Below are 25,267 nucleotides of genomic sequence, written 5' to 3'. Positions count from 1 at the left end.
TGTGTTTTTCTATTGAAAAACAACCGGAGCGGTCCTTCTCCGGGCTATGTTTTGCATGTCTGGCCGCGAATTGGGGCAACTTGGGTCAGGCCTAAACTTGTGGCTCGATTTTCTTAAAAATTTCAGTGTATGGGCTCCCGCAGGCGATCTACCTGATGGCTTCGGTCGCTACTCGCTTAAAACCTCGTGGCACGTGGCACGTGCGATTCCATTTTCCCCATGTTAAGTCAATGGGGTTTTGGACACTTTTTGCGCGATCGCGAATAGCGGGAAAACGAGCCAAGGAAGAGGTGGTTTTCTTCCCAGCATTTTATGGCAAACACGTTTGGGTACACGCTAGTGTGCGCCGTATACCCCTCAGAACTTCGTAACGTGACTTTGCACGAGGTCAAAGTTGAACTTTTTTCGCTCCCCATGTTAAGTCAATGGGCATTTTTGCAGAGACTTTTTCATTCGCTCATTGTACAAAATTATATGATACGATTTTGTTTAAACTTCCAGGACTTGTTGAGAAAAGACCATAGAACATGTTGTTATGCTTCTTTAAGCTGTGCAAATTCGTTTGTTCTTTTTAGGCTCGTTTAAAAATGAAAAATTTAACATGGAAAGTCAATGGGAGCGTCTTTGCTGCTTAATAACTTTTTACAGTTGAGATATATTTATGTGAAAAGTTGATAGGTTATACAACTTTTGATGCTCTTTCCAATGATATATACAACTTTATTGCACGTGGTGCCGTTTTTGAGAAATATAGTAAAAAAGCACGACATTACCGAGATTTGAGCTCAGACCTATATCGTTACGGTGTCAGGCGGACACGAGGACAGGTGGCGCCGCCGCCGCCCGCATAGCGGCGGGAATGTGAACTAACCTGTTTACCATCTATGGTATGGTACCATCGGGGGACCGGCCGCCGTCGGCACCATTTCGGGACTTTGCATCGCAATAAAAGGCTTATTTACAATTGAAAATGGACTAGCGAGAGTCGTTATGGAATCAGAATTTGATGCTCTACAAAACTAGGCTATTTTCATTGTGATGGCATCACAGACTACACCGCTAAACCCAATAAAGCAGATTTATGTCGCGTCATCGATGATTACATATAATGTATCATTCTTTGATATATATGTAGTCGGGTCTTTCAGCTGCGTCCCTCCCCTCCCTCGCCGCGCCGGCGGGTCGGCCATCCGTGGCTTGCCGCCCGCCGGCTGCTGGCCGGTCAGCTGGCCGGTCAGCTGGTCGCCCGCGGCTGTCGGTGCAGTGCGGGATGCCTACTTGCGGGGGGGGGGGGGCCGTCGTGGCGGCGGCCCGGGTGGACTGGGCGAGCAGTGAGTTGGGGAGCGCTGCGCTGTCGGTGCTCTAGTTTGTATTGCGTTCGCATGATACGGCTTGAGCCAATACAGAGTGAACTGATTGAGCTGAGCAAGTCTTTACATACATTGAAAAGTAAAGCACTTTTTACTGCATCTACGGTGAGATGCTAGATAAAATTTATGGTCTACCTAATGGTACCCATTACTTAACAATTAAGTGAATCATTTCGTCGCTAAACTCTCGTAAATTCGTATGTCCGCCTCACTATGGAGTTTGGACCGTAACGTATGGCCTTTGCTCAGACAGTATACGAACAGGTGACGGGGATACCTCTAATAGAAGGATGCGACACGATTTTACTGCTAAATAGCGGCCGGCCGCCGTGGGGACGTTTTTGTACGACTTATATCTCGGCAACCACTGGGCTGATACACGTGCGGTTTTTTTGTGTGGGGTAGCTTTTTCCCTTCTTTCACATAGTGTGCTACTCTCGATGCATATGGGTGACCCCTAACGCACGTTCCACGTGCAAAGCCAAGAGGTGCCTGTTTTGTAATAAGCGCAATAGCTCGCGGTAATTACTGGGCCGATTGCGCTAAAACTTGGCATGGAGGTAGACACTTTCCAGGCGATGCATTTCCATGTGTCTTGGTAGGGGTGCAACTGCACGTGCGCACGTGCAGGGTGACGCTTCCAGATCTCGAGAACGGCTGGACCGATTGTGTTCAAATTTGGCATAACGCTTGATACCGATCAGTAGGTTGCAGTCATTTAGTATGTATTTCCATGTGCCACGATTGGGGTGCAACTGCACGTGCGCACGTGCAGGGTGACGCTTCCAGATCTCGAGAACGGCCGGGCCGATTGAGTTCAAATTTGGTACACCGCTAGAGACCGATTAGTAGGGTGCCGTGCGCAAGTCAGTTTGGACCCATCTTGCACGTGCGCACGTGCAGGGTGACGCTTCCAGATTTCAAGAACGGCTGGACCGATTGCACTCAAATTCGGCAAACATCTAGAGATCGATCAGTAGGGTGCCGTGCACAAGTCAGTTAGTATGTATTTCCATGTGTCACGGTTGAGATGCAACTGCACGTGCGCACGTGGAGGGGTCGTTTCAAGATCTTGAAAACGGCTGGGCCGATTGAGCTCGAATTTGGTACACCGCTAGGGACCGGCGAATAGGGTCCCATGCACAATGCAATTGGACACAGCTTGCACGTGCGCACGTGCAGGGTGACGCTTCCAGATCTCGAAAATGGCCGAGCCGATTACACTCAAATTTGGCACACCGCTATAGATCAGCGAGTAGGGTGCCGTGCACGTCAGTTTGTAACACACCGACTCCGGTCTGCACGTGCAAGGCTCATCCTCTCGTTTGGCGGCGGGCGTTTTTGCTGCGTTTACAAAGGTGCTTGCTCAAACAACCTGCGGTCCCGCGATGCGGAGCCCAGCATCGCAGATGCTGGTAACCGCAGGTTGTTTGAAAAGACAAACACTATTCGTTAGAATTGTGTTTTTCTATTGAAAAACAACCGGAGCGGTCCTTCTCCGGGCTATGTTTTGCATGTCTGGCCGCGAATTGGGGCAACTTGGGTCAGGCCTAAACTTGTGGCTCGATTTTCTTAAAAATTTCAGTGTATGGGCTCCCGCAGGCGATCTACCTGATGGCTTCGGTCGCTACTCGCTTAAAACCTCGTGGCACGTGGCACGTGCGATTCCATTTTCCCCATGTTAAGTCAATGGGGTTTTGGACACTTTTTGCGCGATCGCGAATAGCGGGAAAACGAGCCAAGGAAGAGGTGGTTTTCTTCCCAGCATTTTATGGCAAACACGTTTGGGTACACGCTAGTGTGCGCCGTATACCCCTCAGAACTTCGTAACGTGACTTTGCACGAGGTCAAAGTTGAACTTTTTTCGCTCCCCATGTTAAGTCAATGGGCATTTTTGCAGAGACTTTTTCATTCGCTCATTGTACAAAATTATATGATACGATTTTGTTTAAACTTCCAGGACTTGTTGAGAAAAGACCATAGAACATGTTGTTATGCTTCTTTAAGCTGTGCAAATTCGTTTGTTCTTTTTAGGCTCGTTTAAAAATGAAAAATTTTAACATGGAAAGTCAATGGGAGCGTCTTTGCTGCTTAATAACTTTTTACAGTTGAGATATATTTATGTGAAAAGTTGATAGGTTATACAACTTTTGATGCTCTTTCCAATGATATATACAACTTTATTGCACGTGGTGCCGTTTTTGAGAAATATAGTAAAAAAGCACGACATTACCGAGATTTGAGCTCAGACCTATATCGTTACGGTGTCAGGCGGACACGAGGACAGGTGGCGCCGCCGCCGCCCGCATAGCGGCGGGAATGTGAACTAACCTGTTTACCATCTATGGTATGGTACCATCGGGGGACCGGCCGCCGTCGGCACCATTTCGGGACTTTGCATCGCAATAAAAGGCTTATTTACAATTGAAAATGGACTAGCGAGAGTCGTTATGGAATCAGAATTTGATGCTCTACAAAACTAGGCTATTTTCATTGTGATGGCATCACAGACTACACCGCTAAACCCAATAAAGCAGATTTATGTCGCGTCATCGATGATTACATATAATGTATCATTCTTTGATATATATGTAGTCGGGTCTTTCAGCTGCGTCCCTCCCCTCCCTCGCCGCGCCGGCGGGTCGGCCATCCGTGGCTTGCCGCCCGCCGGCTGCTGGCCGGTCAGCTGGCCGGTCAGCTGGTCGCCCGCGGCTGTCGGTGCAGTGCGGGATGCCTACTTGCGGGGGGGGGGGGCCGTCGTGGCGGCGGCCCGGGTGGACTGGGCGAGCAGTGAGTTGGGGAGCGCTGCGCTGTCGGTGCTCTAGTTTGTATTGCGTTCGCATGATACGGCTTGAGCCAATACAGAGTGAACTGATTGAGCTGAGCAAGTCTTTACATACATTGAAAAGTAAAGCACTTTTTACTGCATCTACGGTGAGATGCTAGATAAAATTTATGGTCTACCTAATGGTACCCATTACTTAACAATTAAGTGAATCATTTCGTCGCTAAACTCTCGTAAATTCGTATGTCCGCCTCACTATGGAGTTTGGACCGTAACGTATGGCCTTTGCTCAGACAGTATACGAACAGGTGACGGGGATACCTCTAATAGAAGGATGCGACACGATTTTACTGCTAAATAGCGGCCGGCCGCCGTGGGGACGTTTTTGTACGACTTATATCTCGGCAACCACTGGGCTGATACACGTGCGGTTTTTTTGTGTGGGGTAGCTTTTTCCCTTCTTTCACATAGTGTGCTACTCTCGATGCATATGGGTGACCCCTAACGCACGTTCCACGTGCAAAGCCAAGAGGTGCCTGTTTTGTAATAAGCGCAATAGCTCGCGGTAATTACTGGGCCGATTGCGCTAAAACTTGGCATGGAGGTAGACACTTTCCAGGCGATGCATTTCCATGTGTCTTGGTAGGGGTGCAACTGCACGTGCGCACGTGCAGGGTGACGCTTCCAGATCTCGAGAACGGCTGGACCGATTGTGTTCAAATTTGGCATAACGCTTGACACCGATCAGTAGGTTGCAGTCATTTAGTATGTATTTCCATGTGCCACGATTGGGGTGCAACTGCACGTGCGCACGTGCAGGGTGACGCTTCCAGATCTCGAGAACGGCCGGGCCGATTGAGTTCAAATTTGGTACACCGCTAGAGACCGATTAGTAGGGTGCCGTGCGCAAGTCAGTTTGGACCCATCTTGCACGTGCGCACGTGCAGGGTGACGCTTCCAGATTTCAAGAACGGCTGGACCGATTGCACTCAAATTCGGCAAACATCTAGAGATCGATCAGTAGGGTGCCGTGCACAAGTCAGTTAGTATGTATTTCCATGTGTCACGGTTGAGATGCAACTGCACGTGCGCACGTGGAGGGGTCGTTTCAAGATCTTGAAAACGGCTGGGCCGATTGAGCTCGAATTTGGTACACCGCTAGGGACCGGCGAATAGGGTCCCATGCACAATGCAATTGGACACAGCTTGCACGTGCGCACGTGCAGGGTGACGCTTCCAGATCTCGAAAATGGCCGAGCCGATTACACTCAAATTTGGCACACCGCTATAGATCAGCGAGTAGGGTGCCGTGCACGTCAGTTTGTAACACACCGACTCCGGTCTGCACGTGCAAGGCTCATCCTCTCGTTTGGCGGCGGGCGTTTTTGCTGCGTTTACAAAGGTGCTTGCTCAAACAACCTGCGGTCCCGCGATGCGGAGCCCAGCATCGCAGATGCTGGTAACCGCAGGTTGTTTGAAAAGACAAACACTATTCGTTAGAATTGTGTTTTTCTATTGAAAAACAACCGGAGCGGTCCTTCTCCGGGCTATGTTTTGCATGTCTGGCCGCGAATTGGGGCAACTTGGGTCAGGCCTAAACTTGTGGCTCGATTTTCTTAAAAATTTCAGTGTATGGGCTCCCGCAGGCGATCTACCTGATGGCTTCGGTCGCTACTCGCTTAAAACCTCGTGGCACGTGGCACGTGCGATTCCATTTTCCCCATGTTAAGTCAATGGGGTTTTGGACACTTTTTGCGCGATCGCGAATAGCGGGAAAACGAGCCAAGGAAGAGGTGGTTTTCTTCCCAGCATTTTATGGCAAACACGTTTGGGTACACGCTAGTGTGCGCCGTATACCCCTCAGAACTTCGTAACGTGACTTTGCACGAGGTCAAAGTTGAACTTTTTTCGCTCCCCATGTTAAGTCAATGGGCATTTTTGCAGAGACTTTTTCATTCGCTCATTGTACAAAATTATATGATACGATTTTGTTTAAACTTCCAGGACTTGTTGAGAAAAGACCATAGAACATGTTGTTATGCTTCTTTAAGCTGTGCAAATTCGTTTGTTCTTTTTAGGCTCGTTTAAAAATGAAAAATTTTAACATGGAAAGTCAATGGGAGCGTCTTTGCTGCTTAATAACTTTTTACAGTTGAGATATATTTATGTGAAAAGTTGATAGGTTATACAACTTTTGATGCTCTTTCCAATGATATATACAACTTTATTGCACGTGGTGCCGTTTTTGAGAAATATAGTAAAAAAGCACGACATTACCGAGATTTGAGCTCAGACCTATATCGTTACGGTGTCAGGCGGACACGAGGACAGGTGGCGCCGCCGCCGCCCGCATAGCGGCGGGAATGTGAACTAACCTGTTTACCATCTATGGTATGGTACCATCGGGGGACCGGCCGCCGTCGGCACCATTTCGGGACTTTGCATCGCAATAAAAGGCTTATTTACAATTGAAAATGGACTAGCGAGAGTCGTTATGGAATCAGAATTTGATGCTCTACAAAACTAGGCTATTTTCATTGTGATGGCATCACAGACTACACCGCTAAACCCAATAAAGCAGATTTATGTCGCGTCATCGATGATTACATATAATGTATCATTCTTTGATATATATGTAGTCGGGTCTTTCAGCTGCGTCCCTCCCCTCCCTCGCCGCGCCGGCGGGTCGGCCATCCGTGGCTTGCCGCCCGCCGGCTGCTGGCCGGTCAGCTGGCCGGTCAGCTGGTCGCCCGCGGCTGTCGGTGCAGTGCGGGATGCCTACTTGCGGGGGGGGGGCCGTCGTGGCGGCGGCCCGGGTGGACTGGGCGAGCAGTGAGTTGGGGAGCGCTGCGCTGTCGGTGCTCTAGTTTGTATTGCGTTCGCATGATACGGCTTGAGCCAATACAGAGTGAACTGATTGAGCTGAGCAAGTCTTTACATACATTGAAAAGTAAAGCACTTTTTACTGCATCTACGGTGAGATGCTAGATAAAGTTTATGGTCTACCTAATGGTACCCATTACTTAACAATTAAGTGAATCATTTCGTCGCTAAACTCTCGTAAATTCGTATGTCCGCCTCACTATGGAGTTTGGACCGTAACGTATGGCCTTTGCTCAGACAGTATACGAACAGGTGACGGGGATACCTCTAATAGAAGGATGCGACACGATTTTACTGCTAAATAGCGGCCGGCCGCCGTGGGGACGTTTTTGTACGACTTATATCTCGGCAACCACTGGGCTGATACACGTGCGGTTTTTTTGTGTGGGGTAGCTTTTTCCCTTCTTTCACATAGTGTGCTACTCTCGATGCATATGGGTGACCCCTAACGCACGTTCCACGTGCAAAGCCAAGAGGTGCCTGTTTTGTAATAAGCGCAATAGCTCGCGGTAATTACTGGGCCGATTGCGCTAAAACTTGGCATGGAGGTAGACACTTTCCAGGCGATGCATTTCCATGTGTCTTGGTAGGGGTGCAACTGCACGTGCGCACGTGCAGGGTGACGCTTCCAGATCTCGAGAACGGCTGGACCGATTGTGTTCAAATTTGGCATAACGCTTGACACCGATCAGTAGGTTGCAGTCATTTAGTATGTATTTCCATGTGCCACGATTGGGGTGCAACTGCACGTGCGCACGTGCAGGGTGACGCTTCCAGATCTCGAGAACGGCCGGGCCGATTGAGTTCAAATTTGGTACACCGCTAGAGACCGATTAGTAGGGTGCCGTGCGCAAGTCAGTTTGGACCCATCTTGCACGTGCGCACGTGCAGGGTGACGCTTCCAGATTTCAAGAACGGCTGGACCGATTGCACTCAAATTCGGCAAACATCTAGAGATCGATCAGTAGGGTGCCGTGCACAAGTCAGTTAGTATGTATTTCCATGTGTCACGGTTGAGATGCAACTGCACGTGCGCACGTGGAGGGGTCGTTTCAAGATCTTGAAAACGGCTGGGCCGATTGAGCTCGAATTTGGTACACCGCTAGGGACCGGCGAATAGGGTCCCATGCACAATGCAATTGGACACAGCTTGCACGTGCGCACGTGCAGGGTGACGCTTCCAGATCTCGAAAATGGCCGAGCCGATTACACTCAAATTTGGCACACCGCTATAGATCAGCGAGTAGGGTGCCGTGCACGTCAGTTTGTAACACACCGACTCCGGTCTGCACGTGCAAGGCTCATCCTCTCGTTTGGCGGCGGGCGTTTTTGCTGCGTTTACAAAGGTGCTTGCTCAAACAACCTGCGGTCCCGCGATGCGGAGCCCAGCATCGCAGATGCTGGTAGGGGTAGGGTAGGGTAGTGTAGGGGTAGGGTAGGGTAGTGTAGGGGTAGGGTAGGGTAGTGTAGGGGTAGGGTAGGGTAGGGTATGGTAGGGTAGGGTAGGGTAGGGTAGTGTAGGGGTAGGGTAGGGTAGTGTAGGGGTAGGGTAGGGTAGGGTAGGGTAGGGTAGGGTAGGGTAGGGTAGGGTAGGGTAGGGTAGGGTAGGGTAGGGTAGGGTAGGGTAGGGTAGGGTTGCGTTCAGTAACATCCTAACTTACAAAGGGCTCGAACAACTCGCATGCATCACCATCATACTTTACAGTTCAATTAAAAGCAGTTACCCAGTTTTACAAAAATCATACCAATAAAAATGCAAGTTTCTACACCCAAACTAATGCATCCGTTAATCATACATATCAAAACATAACCGCAGGTTGTTTGAAAAGACAAACACTATTCGTTAGAATTGTGTTTTTCTATTGAAAAACAACCGGAGCGGTCCTTCTCCGGGCTATGTTTTGCATGTCTGGCCGCGAATTGGGGCAACTTGGGTCAGGCCTAAACTTGTGGCTCGATTTTCTTAAAAATTTCAGTGTATGGGCTCCCGCAGGCGATCTACCTGTTGGCACCGGTCGCTACTCGCTTAAAACCTCGTGGCACGTGGCACGTGCGATTCCATTTTCCCCATGTTAAGTCAACGGGGTTTTGGACACTTTTTGCGCGATCGCCAATGGCGGGAAAACGAGCCAAGGAAGAGGTGGTTTTCTTCCCAGCATTTTATGGCAAACACGTTTGGGTACACGCTAGTGTGCGCCGTATACCCCTCAGAACTTCGTAACGTGTCTTTGCACGAGGTCAAAGTTGAACTTTTTTCGCTCCCCATGTTAAGTCAATGGGCGTTTTTGCAGAGACTTTTTCATTCGCTCATTGTACAAAATTATATGATACGATTTTGTTTAAACTTTCAGGACTTGTTGAGAAAAGACCATAGAACATGTTGTTATGCTTCTTTAAGCTGTGCAAATTCGTTTGTTCTTTTTAGGCTCGTTTAAAAATGAAAAATTTTAACATGGAAAGTGAATGGGAGCGTCTTTGCTGCTTAATAACTTTTTACAGTTGAGATATATTTAAGTGAAAAGTTGATAGGTTATACAACTTTTGATGCTCTTTCCAATGATATATACAACTTTATTGCACGTGGTGCCGTTTTTGAGAAATATAGTAAAAAAGCACGACATTACCGAGATTTGAGCTCAGACCTATGTCGTTACGGTGTCAGGCGGACACGCGGACAGGTGGCGCCGCCGCCGCCCGCATAGTGGCGGGAATGTGAACTAACCTGTTTACCATCTATGGTATGGTACACTCGGGGGCAGATTGATGTTCTACAACTCTTTATCCACCGGGTTCCTATGGCTCAGCATTGGCAGCAGCCGCCTGGTACCGGTAGACTGTGCCGCTTCACTTACTTGTCAAGCGGCACAGCCTACCCACATCGTATGACACCGGTCTGGGTCGGTGGCTGGAAGGCGATGTGGGGCGGGCCGCCCTGTGACGTCAGCGCAGCGGTGAGGGCCGAGCCCGGAGGCATGGCTCGGGTCGGCGCGGCGCGGCGGCTAGCGAGGGCTGGGTGTTGTGTAACGGCCGAGGCTGTTGTGTGACGGCCGAGGCCCGAGACTGGGTGACCTTGACCGGCGGGCGGTCAAGGCCGTGTCTGGCGCGGCGGTGCGGCGCCGGGGCGGAGGGCAGTTGTGAGTTGAGAATACAGAGCCGACCGAGAGGGGCGTGTCTGGAGCAGCTGCCTAGCGGAAGGTGGAGCTGGAGCAAGAGGGGAGTGCGAGGGAGAGGACACAACACTGGGGATAGAGGCGGGGTGGGAGGGTAGGAGCATGGACAATCGCGCGGCTGAGCGAGTGTAGTTAACTTTCGCGTCTCAAGGCGGCAATTATTCTACCTAACAATTGCGCTAAAGCCGTTGTTAAAATGCCCTATGCCCAAGACAGCGCCTATCATTTACTTGCTATGCGTATTACGAAGCACTTAAGCGTGGCAATGGGACAGCCGATAGAACTTATGTCACACGTGCATCGAGGTGCGGAGCTATATTTTGTATAACATGTTAGCATTAAGGCCTTGATTGAGCAGATTGGTGTCTATTGTTTCGCACGGCAATCGTCTAGAGACGTGGAAGCTAGGGGTAATGGGTATAGTGCGGCAGCTAACGCCCCAATTTAAAGCGATTATTACTGTTCCTATAATATGTGGTCGCAGCCACCAATAGCAAACCGTTCCAACCAGGAGCCAAAAATTCGGGCACTCAGGAGGGTTCGAACCGGGCTTCCCCACCGGTCAGCCTAGGATACGAGCGTTCATCCACTGAGCTACCGAGAATGATCCCCGGCAGCAGAAAACAAAGTGACATTCACCCGCTGACCGCCAATGACAGTTTTGTGACATTTCATCGCGTTTGACCGCGGCGGGTATTCTGAGGTCTCGGTAGCTCAGTGGATGCACGCTATAGCGTCGTAGGGTGACCGGTTGGAGAACCCCGGTTCGAACCGTCCCAGGTGCGATATTTATTTGCTCCTAGTTGGAACGGTTTGCTATTGGTGGCTGCGATCACATATTAGAGGAACAGTAAGATTTGCTTAAAGTTGGGGCGTTGGCTGCCGCGCTGTCCAAAAACCGCAGTTCCCACGTCTCTGGACGATTGCTGTGCGAAATAATAGACACCAATGAGCTCAATCAAGGCCTTAAAACTTGTCTGTTATAAAAATGCAACTCCGCAACTCGATGCACGTGTGATATAAGTTCTATCGGCTGTCCCAATGCCACGTTAACCCGGCGGCCGCTGGGCCTCCGCGCCACCCGCCGGCCGCTGGGGGGGGCATATAGTTGCCCCCCCTTTACTTCCGCGGCGATATCGTCGCAACGCGAAGAGATAGAGAAACGAAACTTTGCACACATCTTCCTGAATACCTAGCCGAGGTTGTGTCCAAATTTGGTGTCGATCCCATTTGAAATGACGTCACAGTGACGTCATAAGTCAAATTATAGATTTGCGACTCTCAGTTTCCTCACGATACATCAGGTATATGGGACCGAATATAAAGGGCCGATTATCGGTTAGGAACTAGATGGAAGTGTACTTAGATGTTTTAGGATGACAGCAGGTGCTGTCTAGTTCATTTACAGTTGAGTTTCATGCTCAGCGTCATCAGAAACGGTCCATATCGGAAAACGACAAAACTTTATGACGTCACTGTGACGTCATCTTAGATGCCACAACCACCAAACTTTCTTCAAACATTGCCTAGGTATTCATTTGAAGCTATGCCAAGTTTCACGTTCGTAGCTCATCAGGTTTCGGAGATATTCCACAAAACGTAAAGGGGGGGGCAACTTTATGCCCCCCCCCAGCGGCTCGTGGGTTAAAGGAAAAGGGCCACCTTTAACCCGGCGGCCGCTGGGCCTCCGCGCCACCCGCCGGCCGCTGGGGGGGGGGGGGGGCATATAGTTGCCCCCCCTTTACTTCCGCGGCGATATCGTCGCAACGCGAAGAGATAGAGAAACGAAACTTTGCACACATCTTCCTGAATACCTAGCCGAGGTTGTGTCCAAATTTGGTGTCGATCCCATTTGAAATGACGTCACAGTGACGTCATAAGTCAAATTATAGATTTGCGACTCTCAGTTTCCTCACGATACATCAGGTATATGGGACCGAATATAAAGGGCCGATTATCGGTTAGGAACTAGATGGAAGTGTACTTAGATGTTTTAGGATGACAGCAGGTGCTGTCTAGTTCATTTACAGTTGAGTTTCATGCTCAGCGTCATCAGAAACGGTCCATATCGGAAAACGACAAAACTTTATGACGTCACTGTGACGTCATCTTAGATGCCACAACCACCAAACTTTCTTCAAACATTGCCTAGGTATTCATTTGAAGCTATGCCAAGTTTCACGTTCGTAGCTCATCAGGTTTCGGAGATATTCCACAAAACGTAAAGGGGGGGCAACTTTATGCCCCCCCCCAGCGGCTCGTGGGTTAAAGTGTGTCGTAATGCTCATGGCAAGTATGATGATAGGCGCTGTCTTGGGCATAGGATATTTTAACAACCGCTTTAGCGCAATTGTTAGGTAGAATAATTGCCGCCTTGAGACGCGAAAGTTAACTACACTCGCTCAGCCGCGCGCTGGTCCATGCTCCCACCCTCCCACCCCGCCTCACTCCCCAGCCCTCGCCAGCCGCCGCGCCGCGCCGACCCGAGCCATGCCTCCGGGCTCGGCCCTCACCGCTGCGCTGACGTCACAGGGCGGCCCGCCCCACATCGCCTTCCAGCCACCGACCTAGACCGGTGTCATACGGTGTGGGTAGGCTGTGCCGCTTGACAAGTAAGTGAAGCGGCACAGTCTACCGGTACCAGGCGGCTGCTGCCAATGCTGAGCCATAGGAACCCGGTGGATAAAGAGTTGTAGAACATCAATCTGCCCCCGAGTGTACCATCGGGGGACCGGCCGCCGTCGGCACCATTTCGGGACTTTGCATCGCAATAAAAGGCTTATTTATAATTGAAAATGGACTAGCGAGAGTCGTTATGGAATCAGAATTTGATGCTCTACAAAACTAGGCTGTTTTCATTGTGATGGCATCACAGACTACACCGCTAACCCCAATAAAGCAGATTTATGTCGCGTCATCGATGATTACATATAATGTTTCTTTGATATATATGTAGTCGGGTCTTTCAGCTGCGTCCCTCCCCTCCCTCGCCGCGCCGGCGGGTCGGCCATCCGCGGCTTGCCGCCCGCCGGCTGCTGGCCGGTCAGCTGGCCGGTCAGCTGGTCGCCCGCGGCTGTCGGTGCAGTGCGGGATGCCTACTTGCGGGGGGCCGTCGTGGCGGCGGCCCGGGTGGACTGGGCGAGCAGTGAGTTGGGGAGCGCTGCGCTGTCGGTGCTCTAGTTTGTATTGCGTTCGCATGATACGGCTTGAGCCAATACAGAGTGAACTGATTGAGCTGAGCAAGTCTTTATATACATTGAAAAGTAAAGCACTTTTTACTGCATCTACGGTGAGATGCTAGATAAAATTTATGGTCTACCTAATGGTACCCATTACTTAACAATTAAGTGAATCATTTCGTCGCTAAACTCTCGTAAATTCGTATGTCCGCCTCACTATGGAGTTTGGACCGTAACGTATGGCCTTTGCTCAGACAGTATACGAACAGGTAACGGGGATACCTCCCATAGAAGGATGCGACACGATTTTACAGCTAAATAGCGGCCGGCCGCCGTGGGGACGTTCTTGTACGACTTATATCTCGGCAACCACTGGGCTGATACACGTGCGGTTTTTTGTGTGGGGTAGCTTTTTCCCTTCTTTCACATAGTGTGCTACTCTCGATGCATATGGGTGACCCCTAACGCACGTTCCACGTGCAAAGCCAAGAGGTGCCTGTTTTGTAATAAGCGCAATAGCTCGCGGTAATTACTGGGCCGATTGCGCTAAAACTTGGCATGGAGGTAGACACTTTCCAGGCGATGCATTTCCATGTGTCTTGGTAGGGGTGCAACTGCACGTGCGCACGTGCAGGGTGACGCTTCCAGATCTCGAGAACGGCTGGACCGATTGTGTTCAAATTTGGCATAACGCTTGATACCGATCAGTAGGTTGCAGTCATTTAGTATGCATTTCCATGTGCCACGATTGGGGTGCAACTGCACGTGCGCACGTGCAGGGTGACGCTTCCAGATCTCGAGAACGGCCGGGCCAATTGTGCTCAGATTTGGCACACCGCTAGAGATCGCGTAGTAGGGTGTCTTGCACAGGTCTGCTGGACCCCAGGTTGCACGTGCGCACGTGCAGGGTGACGCTTTCAGATCTCAAGAACGGCTGGACCGACTGTGCTCAAATTTGGCATACCACTAGAGACTGGTTAGTAGGGTGCCGTGCACAAGTCAGTAAGTATGTATTTTCATGTGCCGCGGTTGGGGTGCAGCTGCACGTGCGCACGTGTAGGGGTCGTTTCCCGATCTTGGAAACGGCTGGGCCGAATGCGATTAAATTTGGTACACCGCTAGAGACCGGCGAATAGAGTGCCGTGCACAAGTCAGTTGGGACCCAGCTTGCACGTGAGCACGTGCAGGGTGCCGCTTCAAGATCTCGAAAACGGCCGGGCCGATTGCACCCAAATTTTGCACACCGCTATAGACCGGCGAATAGGGTGCCGTGCACGTCAGTCCGTAGCACACCGACTCCGGTCTGCACGTGCGAGGCTCATCCTCTCGTTTGGCGGCGGGCGTTTTTGCTGCGTTTACAAAGGTGCTTGCTCAAACAACCTGCGGTCCCGCGATGCGGAGCCCGGCATCGCAGATGCCGGTAACCGCAGGTTGTTTGAAAAGACAAACACTATTCGTTAGAATTGTGTTTTTCTATTGAAAAACAACCGGAGCGGTCCTTCTCCGGGCTATGTTTTGCATGTCTGGCCGCGAATTGGGGCAACTTGGGTCAGGCCTAAACTTGTGGCTCGATTTTCTTAAAAATTTCAGTGTATGGGCTCCCGCAGGCGATCTACCTGTTGGCACCGGTCGCTACTCGCTTAAAACCTCGTGGCACGTGGCACGTGCGATTCCATTTTCCCCATGTTAAGTCAACGGGGTTTTGGACACTTTTTGCGCGATCGGGAATAGCGGAAAAACGAGCCAAGGAAGAGGTGGTTTTCTTCCCAGCATTTTATGGCAAACACGTTTGGGTACACGCTGGTGTGCGCCGTATACCCCTCAGAACTTCGTAACGTGTCTTTGCACGAGGTCAAAGTTGAATTTTTTTCGCTCCCCATGTTAAGTCAATGGGCGTTTTTGCAGAGACTTTTTCATTCGCTCATTGTACAAAATTATATGATACGATTTTGTTTAAACTTTCAGGACTTGTTGAGAAAAGACCATAGAACATGTTGTTATGCTTCTTTAAGCTGTGCAAATTCGTTTGTTCTTTTTAGGCTCGTTTAAAAATGAAAAATTTTAACATGGAAAGTGAATGGGAGCGTCTTTGCTGCTTAATAACTTTTTACAGTTGAGATATATTTAAGTGAAAAGTTGATAGGTTATACAACTTTTGATGCTCTTTCCAATGATATATACAACTTTATTGCACGTGGTGCCGTTTTTGAGAAATATAGTAAAAAAGCACGACATTACCGAGATTTGAGCTCAGACCTATATCGTTACGGTGTCAGGCGGACACGAGGACAGGTGGCGCCGCCGCCGCCCGCATAGCGGCGGGAATGTGAACTAACCTGTTTACCAGAGGGGTGTTCACGGGCACCGCACACTGCTGCGTGCGCTGTGTGCGGTGCGTCCAGCAGGCGTGGGGGTAGGGGATGGGTAGGCGGTTCTGACGTCACGGCTGCGTGCGGTGGACGGTCCGCTGTGGCCAGTCCCGACCGGCCACAGCGATCGCTGTGTGCGGTGACGGAAGGCTGACGTAGGGACGCAGTGGGCGGAGCTTGGAGGCTATGTGCGGTCCGACCGCACACAGGGCCCGTGAACAGCCCTCTGATCTATGGTATGGTACCATCGGGGGACCGGCCGCCGTCGGCACCATTTCGGGACTTTGCATCGCAATAAAAGGCTTATTTACAATTGAAAATGGACTAGCGAGAGTCGTTATGGAATCAGAATTTGATGCTCTACAAAACTAGGCTATTTTCATTGTGATGGCATCACAGACTACACCGCTAAACCCAATAAAGCAGATTTATGTCGCGTCATCGATGATTACATATAATGTTTCTTTGATATATATGTAGTCGGGTCTTTCAGCTGCGTCCCTCCCCTCCCTCGCCGCGCCGGCGGGTCGGCCATCCGCGGCTTGCCGCCCGCCGGCTGCTGGCCGGTCAGCTGGCCGGTCAGCTGGTCGCCCGCGGCTGTCGGTGCAGTGCGGGATGCCTACTTGCGGGGGGCCGTCGTGGCGGCGGCCCGGGTGGACTGGGCGAGCAGTGAGTTGGGGAGCGCTGCGCTGTCGGTGCTCTAGTTTGTATTGCGTTCGCATGATACGGCTTGAGCCAATACAGAGTGAACTGATTGAGCTGAGCAAGTCTTTATATACATTGAAAAGTAAAGCACTTTTTACTGCATCTACGGTGAGATGCTAGATAAAATTTATGGTCTAATGGTACCCATTACTTAACAATTAAGTGAATCATTTCGTCGCTAAACTCTCGTAAATTCGTATGTCCGCCTCACTATGGAGTTTGGACCGTAACGTATGGCCTTTGCTCAGACAGTATACGAACAGGTGACGGGGATACCTCCCATAGAAGGATGCGACACGATTTTACTGCTAAATAGCGGCCGGCCGCCGTGGGGACGTTTTTGTACGACTTATATCTCGGCAACCACTGGGCTGATACACGTGCGGTTTTTTGTGTGGGGTAGCTTTTTCCCTTCTTTCACATAGTGTGCTACTCTCGATGCATATGGGTGACCCCTAACGCACGTTCCACGTGCAAAGCCAAGAGGTGCCTGTTTTGTAATAAGCGCAATAGCTCGCGGTAATTACTGGGCCGATTGCGCTAAAACTTGGCATGGAGGTAGACACTTTCCAGGCGATGCATTTCCATGTGTCTTGGTAGGGGTGCAACTGCACGTGCGCACGTGCAGGGTGACGCTTCCAGATCTCGAGAACGGCTGGACCGATTGTGTTCAAATTTGGCATAACGCTTGATACCGATCAGTAGGTTGCAGTCATTTAGTATGTATTTCCATGTGCCACGATTGGGGTGCAACTGCACGTGCGCACGTGCAGGGTGACGCTTCCAGATCTCGAGAACGGCCGGGCCGATTGAGTTCAAATTTGGTACACCGCTAGAGACCGATTAGTAGGGTGCCGACTGCCGTGCGCAAGTCAGTTTGGACCCATCTTGCACGTGCGCACGTGCAGGGTGACGCTTCCAGATCTCAAGAACGGCTGGACCGATTGCACTCAAATTCGGCAAACATCTAGAGATCGATCAGTAGGGTGCCGTGCACAAGTCAGTTAGTATGTATTTCCATGTGTCACGGTTGAGATGCAACTGCACGTGCGCACGTGGAGGGGTCGTTTCAAGATCTTGAAAACGGCTGGGCCGATTGAGCTCGAATTTGGTACACCGCTAGAGACCGGCGAATAGGGTCCCATGCACAATGCAATTGGACACAGCTTGCACGTGCGCACGTGCAGGGTGACGCTTCCAGATCTCGAAAATGGCCGAGCCGATTACACTCAAATTTGGCACACCGCTATAGATCAGCGAGTAGGGTGCCGTGCACGTCAGTTTGTAGCACACCGACTCCGGTCTACACGTGCAAGGCTCATCCTCTCGTTTGGCGGCGGGCGTTTTTGCTGCGTTTACAAAGGTGCTTGCTCAAACAACCTGCGGTCCCGCGATGCGGAGCCCAGCATCGCAGATGCTGGGTAACCGCAGGTTGTTTGAAAAGACAAACACTATTCGTTAGAATTGTGTTTTTCTATTGAATCTATTGAAAAACAACCGGAGCGGTCCGTCTCCGGGCTATGTTTTGCAAGTCTGGCAGCGAATCGAGACATCTTGATTGGGGCCTAGAGTTTTGCGTTTAGGATCGTAAAAATTTCAGGGTATAGACTTTTGCAGGTGATCTACCTGATGGTACCGGTCGCTACTCGCAACAAAAATCATTGCGCGTGCCACGTGCAATTGCATGTTCCCCATGTTAAGTCAACGGGGTTTTGGACACTTTTTGCGCGATCGCCAATGGCGGGAAAACGAGCCAAGAAGGAGGTGGTTTTCTTCCCAGCATTTTATGGCAAACACGTTCTGGTACACGCCAGTGTGCGCCGTATACCCGTCAGAATTCGTTAACTTGAGTTGCACGAGTTTGAAGTTGAACTTTTTTCGCTCCCCATGTTAAGTCAATGGGCGTTTTTGCAGAGGCATTTTCATTCGCACATTGTACAAAATTATATGATACGATTTTGTTTAAACTTTCAGGACTTGTTGAGAAAAGACCATAGAATATGTTGTTATGCTTCGTTTAACTGTCAGAATTCGTTTGTTCTTTTTGAGCTCGTTTAAAGAAGAATTTTTTTAACATGCAAAGTCAATGGGAGCGTCTTTGCTGCTTTATAACTTTTTACGTTATTGATATATTTAAGTGAAAAGTTGATAGGTTATACAACTTTTGATGCTCTTTCCAATGATATAAAGAACGTTATTGCACGTTGTGCCGTTTTCCATGTGTTGTCCATCTGAACTTGTCAGTCACGTGACCCATTTGACCTTCGGATCCAATTCTGGTAGTCAATTCTGGCGCTTTTGTTACCATAGCGAAATATGTAACACCGTGTTCACAGTTTACTGACGACGAAGGTCCTGCTTAATCTGGCCAATGGCGTTCGAGAACTGCGGCCAAGCCCCGCTGATCTTGAACGTGATTGGTCGGTGGGCGTATAGAATCTCCGTCGTCAGGGAGACTGCGAACACGGGGTAAACCAAGGGGTAAACAATCTGTGCGTGGAATGGGGAGTGGTGAATGTGCAAGGGCGATGATAGGCGCTGATGTCGTCGATTTTTATTTATACTTTTATCCTTATTATACATTCTGATCATTTTTTTATGTTCAGGAGTTTTCTCTGTTGATTTAACATAAAAAACGGTGTGTTTTACTGTTATTGCCAAGTGCCATATTGATATTGAAATTGGGGTACAATTCAACATTCACTGGTTTTCTATGGCCTGTTGTGCATCATATTATTGGTAATGTGAATATAGGTACTCCATACACTGCTATATTTGGGTATATATTAATGTTTGACCTGATTTTACTTCACTTCACCTTATATTTTTTGCAGGAACAGTTATCACAGCATTATTGTGCAAAAATAAGGGTGGTGTATCACGGCACTCTGCCAGCCACTTTTGGCTTCCATAGAGACATCAACAAGCCTATACCTCCAACACTACCGGAGGTTGACGCTAGCTCACGCGGAATGGGCTGGCAGCGGCTGGCAGCGCGCCCATGAAACACAGCCAGGGGTTTCCTCTGTAAAGTCATTGTTGTCTAGGTACATGGGCCTTTACCAATTGTTAAAGCTATAAAAATTGGAATTAGAAATGTTCAGGTATTATGAGCATCAGCTAAACAGAGAAGAGGATTCGGCTACAGCCCATCTTGCAACGCCTCAATGAAATTTAATGAGAAACTTAAATTGAGGGAGCAGCTACATAACTGAGGTAAAGCCCATAAATCCTTGTGGATTTACCTACATACCTGAGGTTAATCCACAAGGCACCTTGAGTTCAAACTATGAAGTGACTCCAAGCGAAATATAGCAGAAATTGGGACTTAAACGAGCTTAGAAATAATCTGCTTAGTGCTGGATGAGTGTTTTCACTTTAAATGAACACCACCATATTTGAGTCATGAAAAAGTGTTGAGTAAGCATAAGCTTGTAGCATAAAAGATGTTTGTGATAAGTCACTAGATTGTAAAGTGTTAGTCTCTGCACATTGATTCTCTGATTGTTTGAATGATGAAGTCTCTGCACAGTCTCTGACTGAATGATTGATGATTGATGATCTGACTGAATGATTGATGATCTGACTGAATGACTGACTGATGAATGATTGACTGAATGAGCTCTGCAGTGACAATAATGAATTTCATGGGAAGATTTTATTTGTAATAAAAGAATAGCTCACATTGCAGCGACATATTTTTGTGTCTTGTGGGGTCTCATATAGCAATAACAAGAGCAGTGACATGCATAGTTTGCTTGTGTTGTCACAACTTTGTACAATATTTCCAGCTTTATGATATGCAGTTATTAGTCACATTGGGCATCACGCATATATTTTTTCCTGCTGGAGGGAAGACACAGGAGGGAACTAGTGACTCATGTTTTTGCTTCTATCGCTTCACCCCTGGGGAATCAGTTCCTACACCCCTTGAGTATAATGGTCACCAAGGGGTGCTGGCCTGACACGTCCACTTTCTGTTGAGAAGGTTAGAACAAACACCATGTGTGTCAGTTAGTTGCACATATAATACCTCAATGTTAAGTCTGCATAAAGTCTGAAGTCTGTAGCCACTCTTAATCCTAGGTTGTCGTGACTTTAATCTAGCCTGGGTGGATATTTTGCTGTGCTAAAAGCACGGACTGCGTTACGCCCCAGCACGGCGGCCGGGGCGCCTCCCCTGGAAGAAAACGGCACCGGGGAGGGGGGACGGACGGCGATGGGGCCGGGGAAAGAGCGCGGCACCGTAACCCCACAAGCCGCCCGCAACACCGCCGTTATTCTTGTGCCTCTTGGGCGCCGCCGACGCCCTGCGGATGGGGAGCGCATCCCAGACGGGCGGGAGCCAGGAGGGCCGCCCGCGCCACCCGGCCGGCGAAGCAGCAGCCCGGCCAGGCGCGGCGGGCGGCTGGGTGGCGGCCGGACATAACATGGCCAGTCACCGTGCCGTTTTCGAGAAATTTAGTATAAAAGCACGACATTACCGAGATTTGAGCTCACACCCATATATGGCCTTGGCTCAGACAGTATACGAACAGGTGACGGGGATACCTCCCATAGAAGGATGAGACACGAATTTAATGCTAAATATTAGCGGCCGGCCGCTGTAGGGACGTTTTTGTACGACTTATATCTCCGCAGCCACTGGACCGTTACACTTGCAGTTTTTTGTGTGGGGTAGTGTATGCCCTTCTTAGAAGTATTTTACTATGGACAATGCATGCGGGTAACCCCCACTGCACGTGACACGTGTAAAACAGAGAGGTGTCACTTTTGTTGTAATGACAATAACACGGTACAACTTGATTGTAATGACAATAACTACATTATAACAAGGATGTAGGCACCTACCGGGCAATGTGTTTAAATGTGTCACGGTTGGGGTGCAACTGCACGTGCACACGTGCAGGGTGACGCTTCCAGATCTCGAGAACGGCCGGGCCGATTGTGCTCAGATTTGGCACATCGCTAGAGACCGGTTAGTAGGGTGCCGTGCGCAAGTGGGAACTGAAAATGTCTAAAATGGAGATGTTGCAGCTTGAAGGAAATGCAATCAAACTGTCAATCATACAGTGATAGTTTTTTTTTTGCAGGAGACGAGATTGAAGTGCAGCCAACACTGCATGGTGCTTCTCACAAGAGCTGACCCAATGCTGTTTTTCAACTCTTCTGGAAAAGGTAATATTGGCAGACACTTACATTGTTTCACAATCTACGTTCTGGTATGGGTCTCCCCTCCGTATACGGCGGGGAGACTACAACCCTATATGATGCACTCTTGGCTGCATCCCCACCCCACCCTTTCCCCTTACAGTATGAAGTATGAAAAACAGTGATTTTTTACTGGAGCTCCAAAGTGTGCCTTTGAACCACCTTATGATATACTAGTATCTAAAGTATTTGGCCATCAGGATCAGTTATCTAATGGCAGTAGACTGTTGTCTTCACATACTTCATATCTATTTTGGCTACTGCATTGTGTTCTGTAAAAAAATATGGAAAACGTTTTGGATGTAGTTTTTAGTGGAATGCTTCTTTACAGATCCCGAAAGAAGATAACAGCTTGTTTTCTTCACCGCCACCAGTCTACCTGCTCTCTGCACACTCGGCAGAGCGCGGCAGGGCACCCCACGGAGCTGCACTAGTCACATCCGGGCCCCACGCCGGTCGACGGCCGATGCGATGGAGGCACTACTCCGAGCTGGACTGGTGGCCGGCTCGGAGCTGGTGGATGTCGACCGCGGAGCGGCGTTCTACTCCTTCCACCGGGCCCGGCAGCAGGAGCTCCAGATGTCCTTGTGCCACCCGTCCGGCCAGGCCTCCATCCACCTTGTAGAGGCGGAGCGGGAGACGGTGAAGCTCACGGCTCCGTTGGAACATGGCCGCTGGGAGGCCTGCGGCGCGGACGACGGATGCGGCAGTTGGTCAAGACACGGCAGCCTACTCGAGGTGCTTCTCGCCTGGAGGACGCAGGCGAATCGCGTTATCCGAGCTGTGCCTCGTCATGGTGCGATGAGCCTTAATAGACTAATGCATATTCTTCCTTTGGCTGTAATTCATTTGCTGCTGCCCGCTGGGCTAAGGACTAACTCTGGGCGCCTACTTTGGGCAGACGCTCGTCCAGTGCCGCTCTTCGTTTGCCGCACATATCTTTATTTATTCTTTGTTACAATTCCGTCTTTGGTCATTTTTTTTTTACCATGGGGGCACTTGAAAGTTTTGTTTTTAAATCTGTGGACATTGAACCTGGAATCGGTTTTTGTCGGATTTCGGTTTTGTTTTTGCACTGTGGAAATATCTCGTTCAATATTTTTTAAGATAGGGCGTGCATAAACTTTTAGTCTCATTACTCCTCTGTGCATCTAAATTCTAAAGTACTATAATGTGTATCTCAAGTGTTTGGTGCTGTACTGTTATTATTTATGGTTAATCCAGTGCTGATTTATGGTTAATCCAGTTTTTATTCGATTGAATCGTGTGTAGTGCATGACATCCGCGTATGCACTGTGGAAATATCTCGTTCAATATTTTTTAAGATAGGGCGTGCATAAACTTTTAGTCTCATTACTCCTCTGTGCATCTAAATTCTAAAGTACTATAATGTGTATCTCAAGTGTTTGGTGCTGTACTGTTATTATTTATGGTTAATCCAGTGCTGATTTATGGTTAATCCAGTTTTTATTCGATTGAATCGTGTGTAGTGCATGACATCCGCGTACCGCCTGTAGCAGTGTTATATATTTTCATTTATGCTGGAAAATAATAACTTTCTTGTTCATTGGCTTTATTCGATGACAGAGACGTGCCAGATGACTGGGGCTGCGACTTGACTTGGTAGCTGTTAACGTTGCAAACTTCAACCATCAAGCATGATGTGGAAACGTCACATTCCGTTATCAAATCTTCGTACCGTAAATACTGAATAAGATCAATACTAGGCTGGAGCTTGCTAGAAAAACCGTGCACTGACTGACAACGGTGAGTGGTGGACCTGAGTAGCGGCCGGGAGGCAGGGAAGTCAGCCAATTGTCAGATGTCTATTTCTTCACACATCTAGCGGCGCTACCAGGACTCAAGGCAGAGCTGATGACAGCAGTTGCAGAGAAGGTGTCGCAGCAGGTGGCGTCCCATATCAGGCTCATTCCTCGGCTGAAAGGGGAGAGCGTTATCCCATCGGGACGTCGGCCGTCACCTCTGTCAAGGCCGGTGGGCTCTAAAACACTCGAGCCCTGTGCTGCTGAGTGCCCGCCGCAGCACGTCATTAAGGTTGGCGTGACGTGCGTGGCGGCCAGCACTCTTGGCACAGGAGAGACCGTGGTAGCCCAGTCGATCAGCAGGACGACGGCAGAGCTGGCAGTTGTGCGGTTCACATACCGGTGCCCCGAGTCGCAGCGCCACTGCTACCCGGACGGTTTCGTCCTCCAGGTGGAGTCCCAGACTGGTGACTGGGAGGGCTTGCACCCAGGCGGCGGTGTGGGGCTCTGCGGCAGCAAGAAGACGCACCCGGACCACCTGGTTTGCGCCATCCAGCAGACGCTGCTGAGACGTCTTAGAGAACGCCTCATCCCAAGCGCGCTGCTTGCCCTCTTCTGACCATTAGTTATACCACGGATCACCTTATGCGACACCTTATAGGCCCAGGCAGTATGTGATCCGTGGTTACACCCAAGTCTATGTTAACTTATTTTTTATGCGTATTTATACCTATGCCCATTTTATTTGCCGGATACGCTAGAGCAATCTTAGCATAGAAATAAGTATTGTATAAATTGTATTATACCTATAATGGGTATGAAAAATTTTCTAGCCTGAATCTTCAATGCAAAGCAATGTCAAGAGTATTACATAAATAAGTGTTTTACGCTTAGGCCAAAACTTTTGTTTTTTGCTTATTTCTGTTTATTAAATAATGTTGCAAATAATATTAATTATTTTTTTTTAAATATATGTTAACATATTCAGCTACATTTTGTCTAAAAATTGTTTAAAGATATCAATAAGCCACGATGGCACAACTCAAACACCAAGCAGAAACTGTCACGTGACTGCCTGGCCCAACCGGCTTATCCTTAGGAATCTATAGGAATCTTGTCGGGACTTGATCGGGACCCTTGACGGATCCGGCTGTTGATTGAGGTGTCATTTGTGAGAGAAGTTAGAAGATATTATTTTAAAGTTTCGTTAGACATTGTTGCTGTCTAATTTCATTGAAACTTGTGAGTTTTCTGTGCTTGGTTTCGCTAGAAGACTTTGAAGACTCGGGAAGAACAGACACGGTGAGTTTGACGCTGCCCTGCCACGCTCGACCATCTTCGTCGGCTCGACTAACTTGTTTAGCGTCTGTTAACTTTTTCGAAAGGTAGTTAGGCAAGAAACATGAATTTCGCAAAAATCGTCCTTATTGATAGTCAAATGGTCGCTGTTTTGCAACATTCATTATGACGCCGAGGATAACAGATTCTGGTTATATGCTCCGAAAAATGCGCATCTGAGACAAACGCGAGTTGTTTACAGCTTTGATTCACGTTGCTAGGTGGTTGCTATGGAGCTATGGATACTTCCTTGCAGAGTAATTTGCATTTTGGTGTCTTATGTGGTATCGACATATGCCACCCCTAATAGCTCAATTAATGCTGACAACAGTCCGGCGCACTGTGGTATCTCCGATTCATTTATGGAGACATTTCTTTTATTGGGAACGTTTCCAATTTTGACTACTCTTCTGTTCCAAAAATGGAAATGCTTGTTCCATAAATAGAAACGCTAACATTTCCGCACAAATTTTCTTGTCAAGGGTGGCTGGATT

At 49.1% G+C, this 25,267-nt stretch overlaps 1 long non-coding RNA gene across 5 annotated transcripts; it reads left to right on the top strand.

The window, feature by feature from the left end:
• The first annotated feature begins 18,963 nt into the window (after window positions 1–18,963).
• Window positions 18,964–23,239, top strand: LOC122376303. 5 transcript variants are annotated; one of them, XR_006255589.1, is made up of 3 exons: window positions 18,964–19,677; window positions 21,555–21,639; window positions 22,004–23,239. It is a non-coding gene; the product is annotated as an uncharacterized LOC122376303 (long non-coding RNA). The 5 variants fall into 5 exon arrangements; XR_006255588.1 differs by having other exon boundaries at window positions 18,987–19,004; XR_006255590.1 differs by having other exon boundaries at window positions 19,177–19,200.
• The last annotated feature ends 2,028 nt before the right edge of the window (window positions 23,240–25,267 follow it).

Source organism: Amphibalanus amphitrite, unplaced genomic scaffold, assembly GCF_019059575.1.
Source record: "Amphibalanus amphitrite isolate SeventyFive unplaced genomic scaffold, NRLGWU_Aamphi_draft 002092F_arrow, whole genome shotgun sequence".
Classification (NCBI taxonomy): Eukaryota; Metazoa; Arthropoda; class Thecostraca; order Balanomorpha; family Balanidae; genus Amphibalanus; species Amphibalanus amphitrite.
The sequence above is the reverse complement of the archived record's forward strand: the minus strand, read 5'-3'. Positions and strand labels throughout refer to the sequence as shown.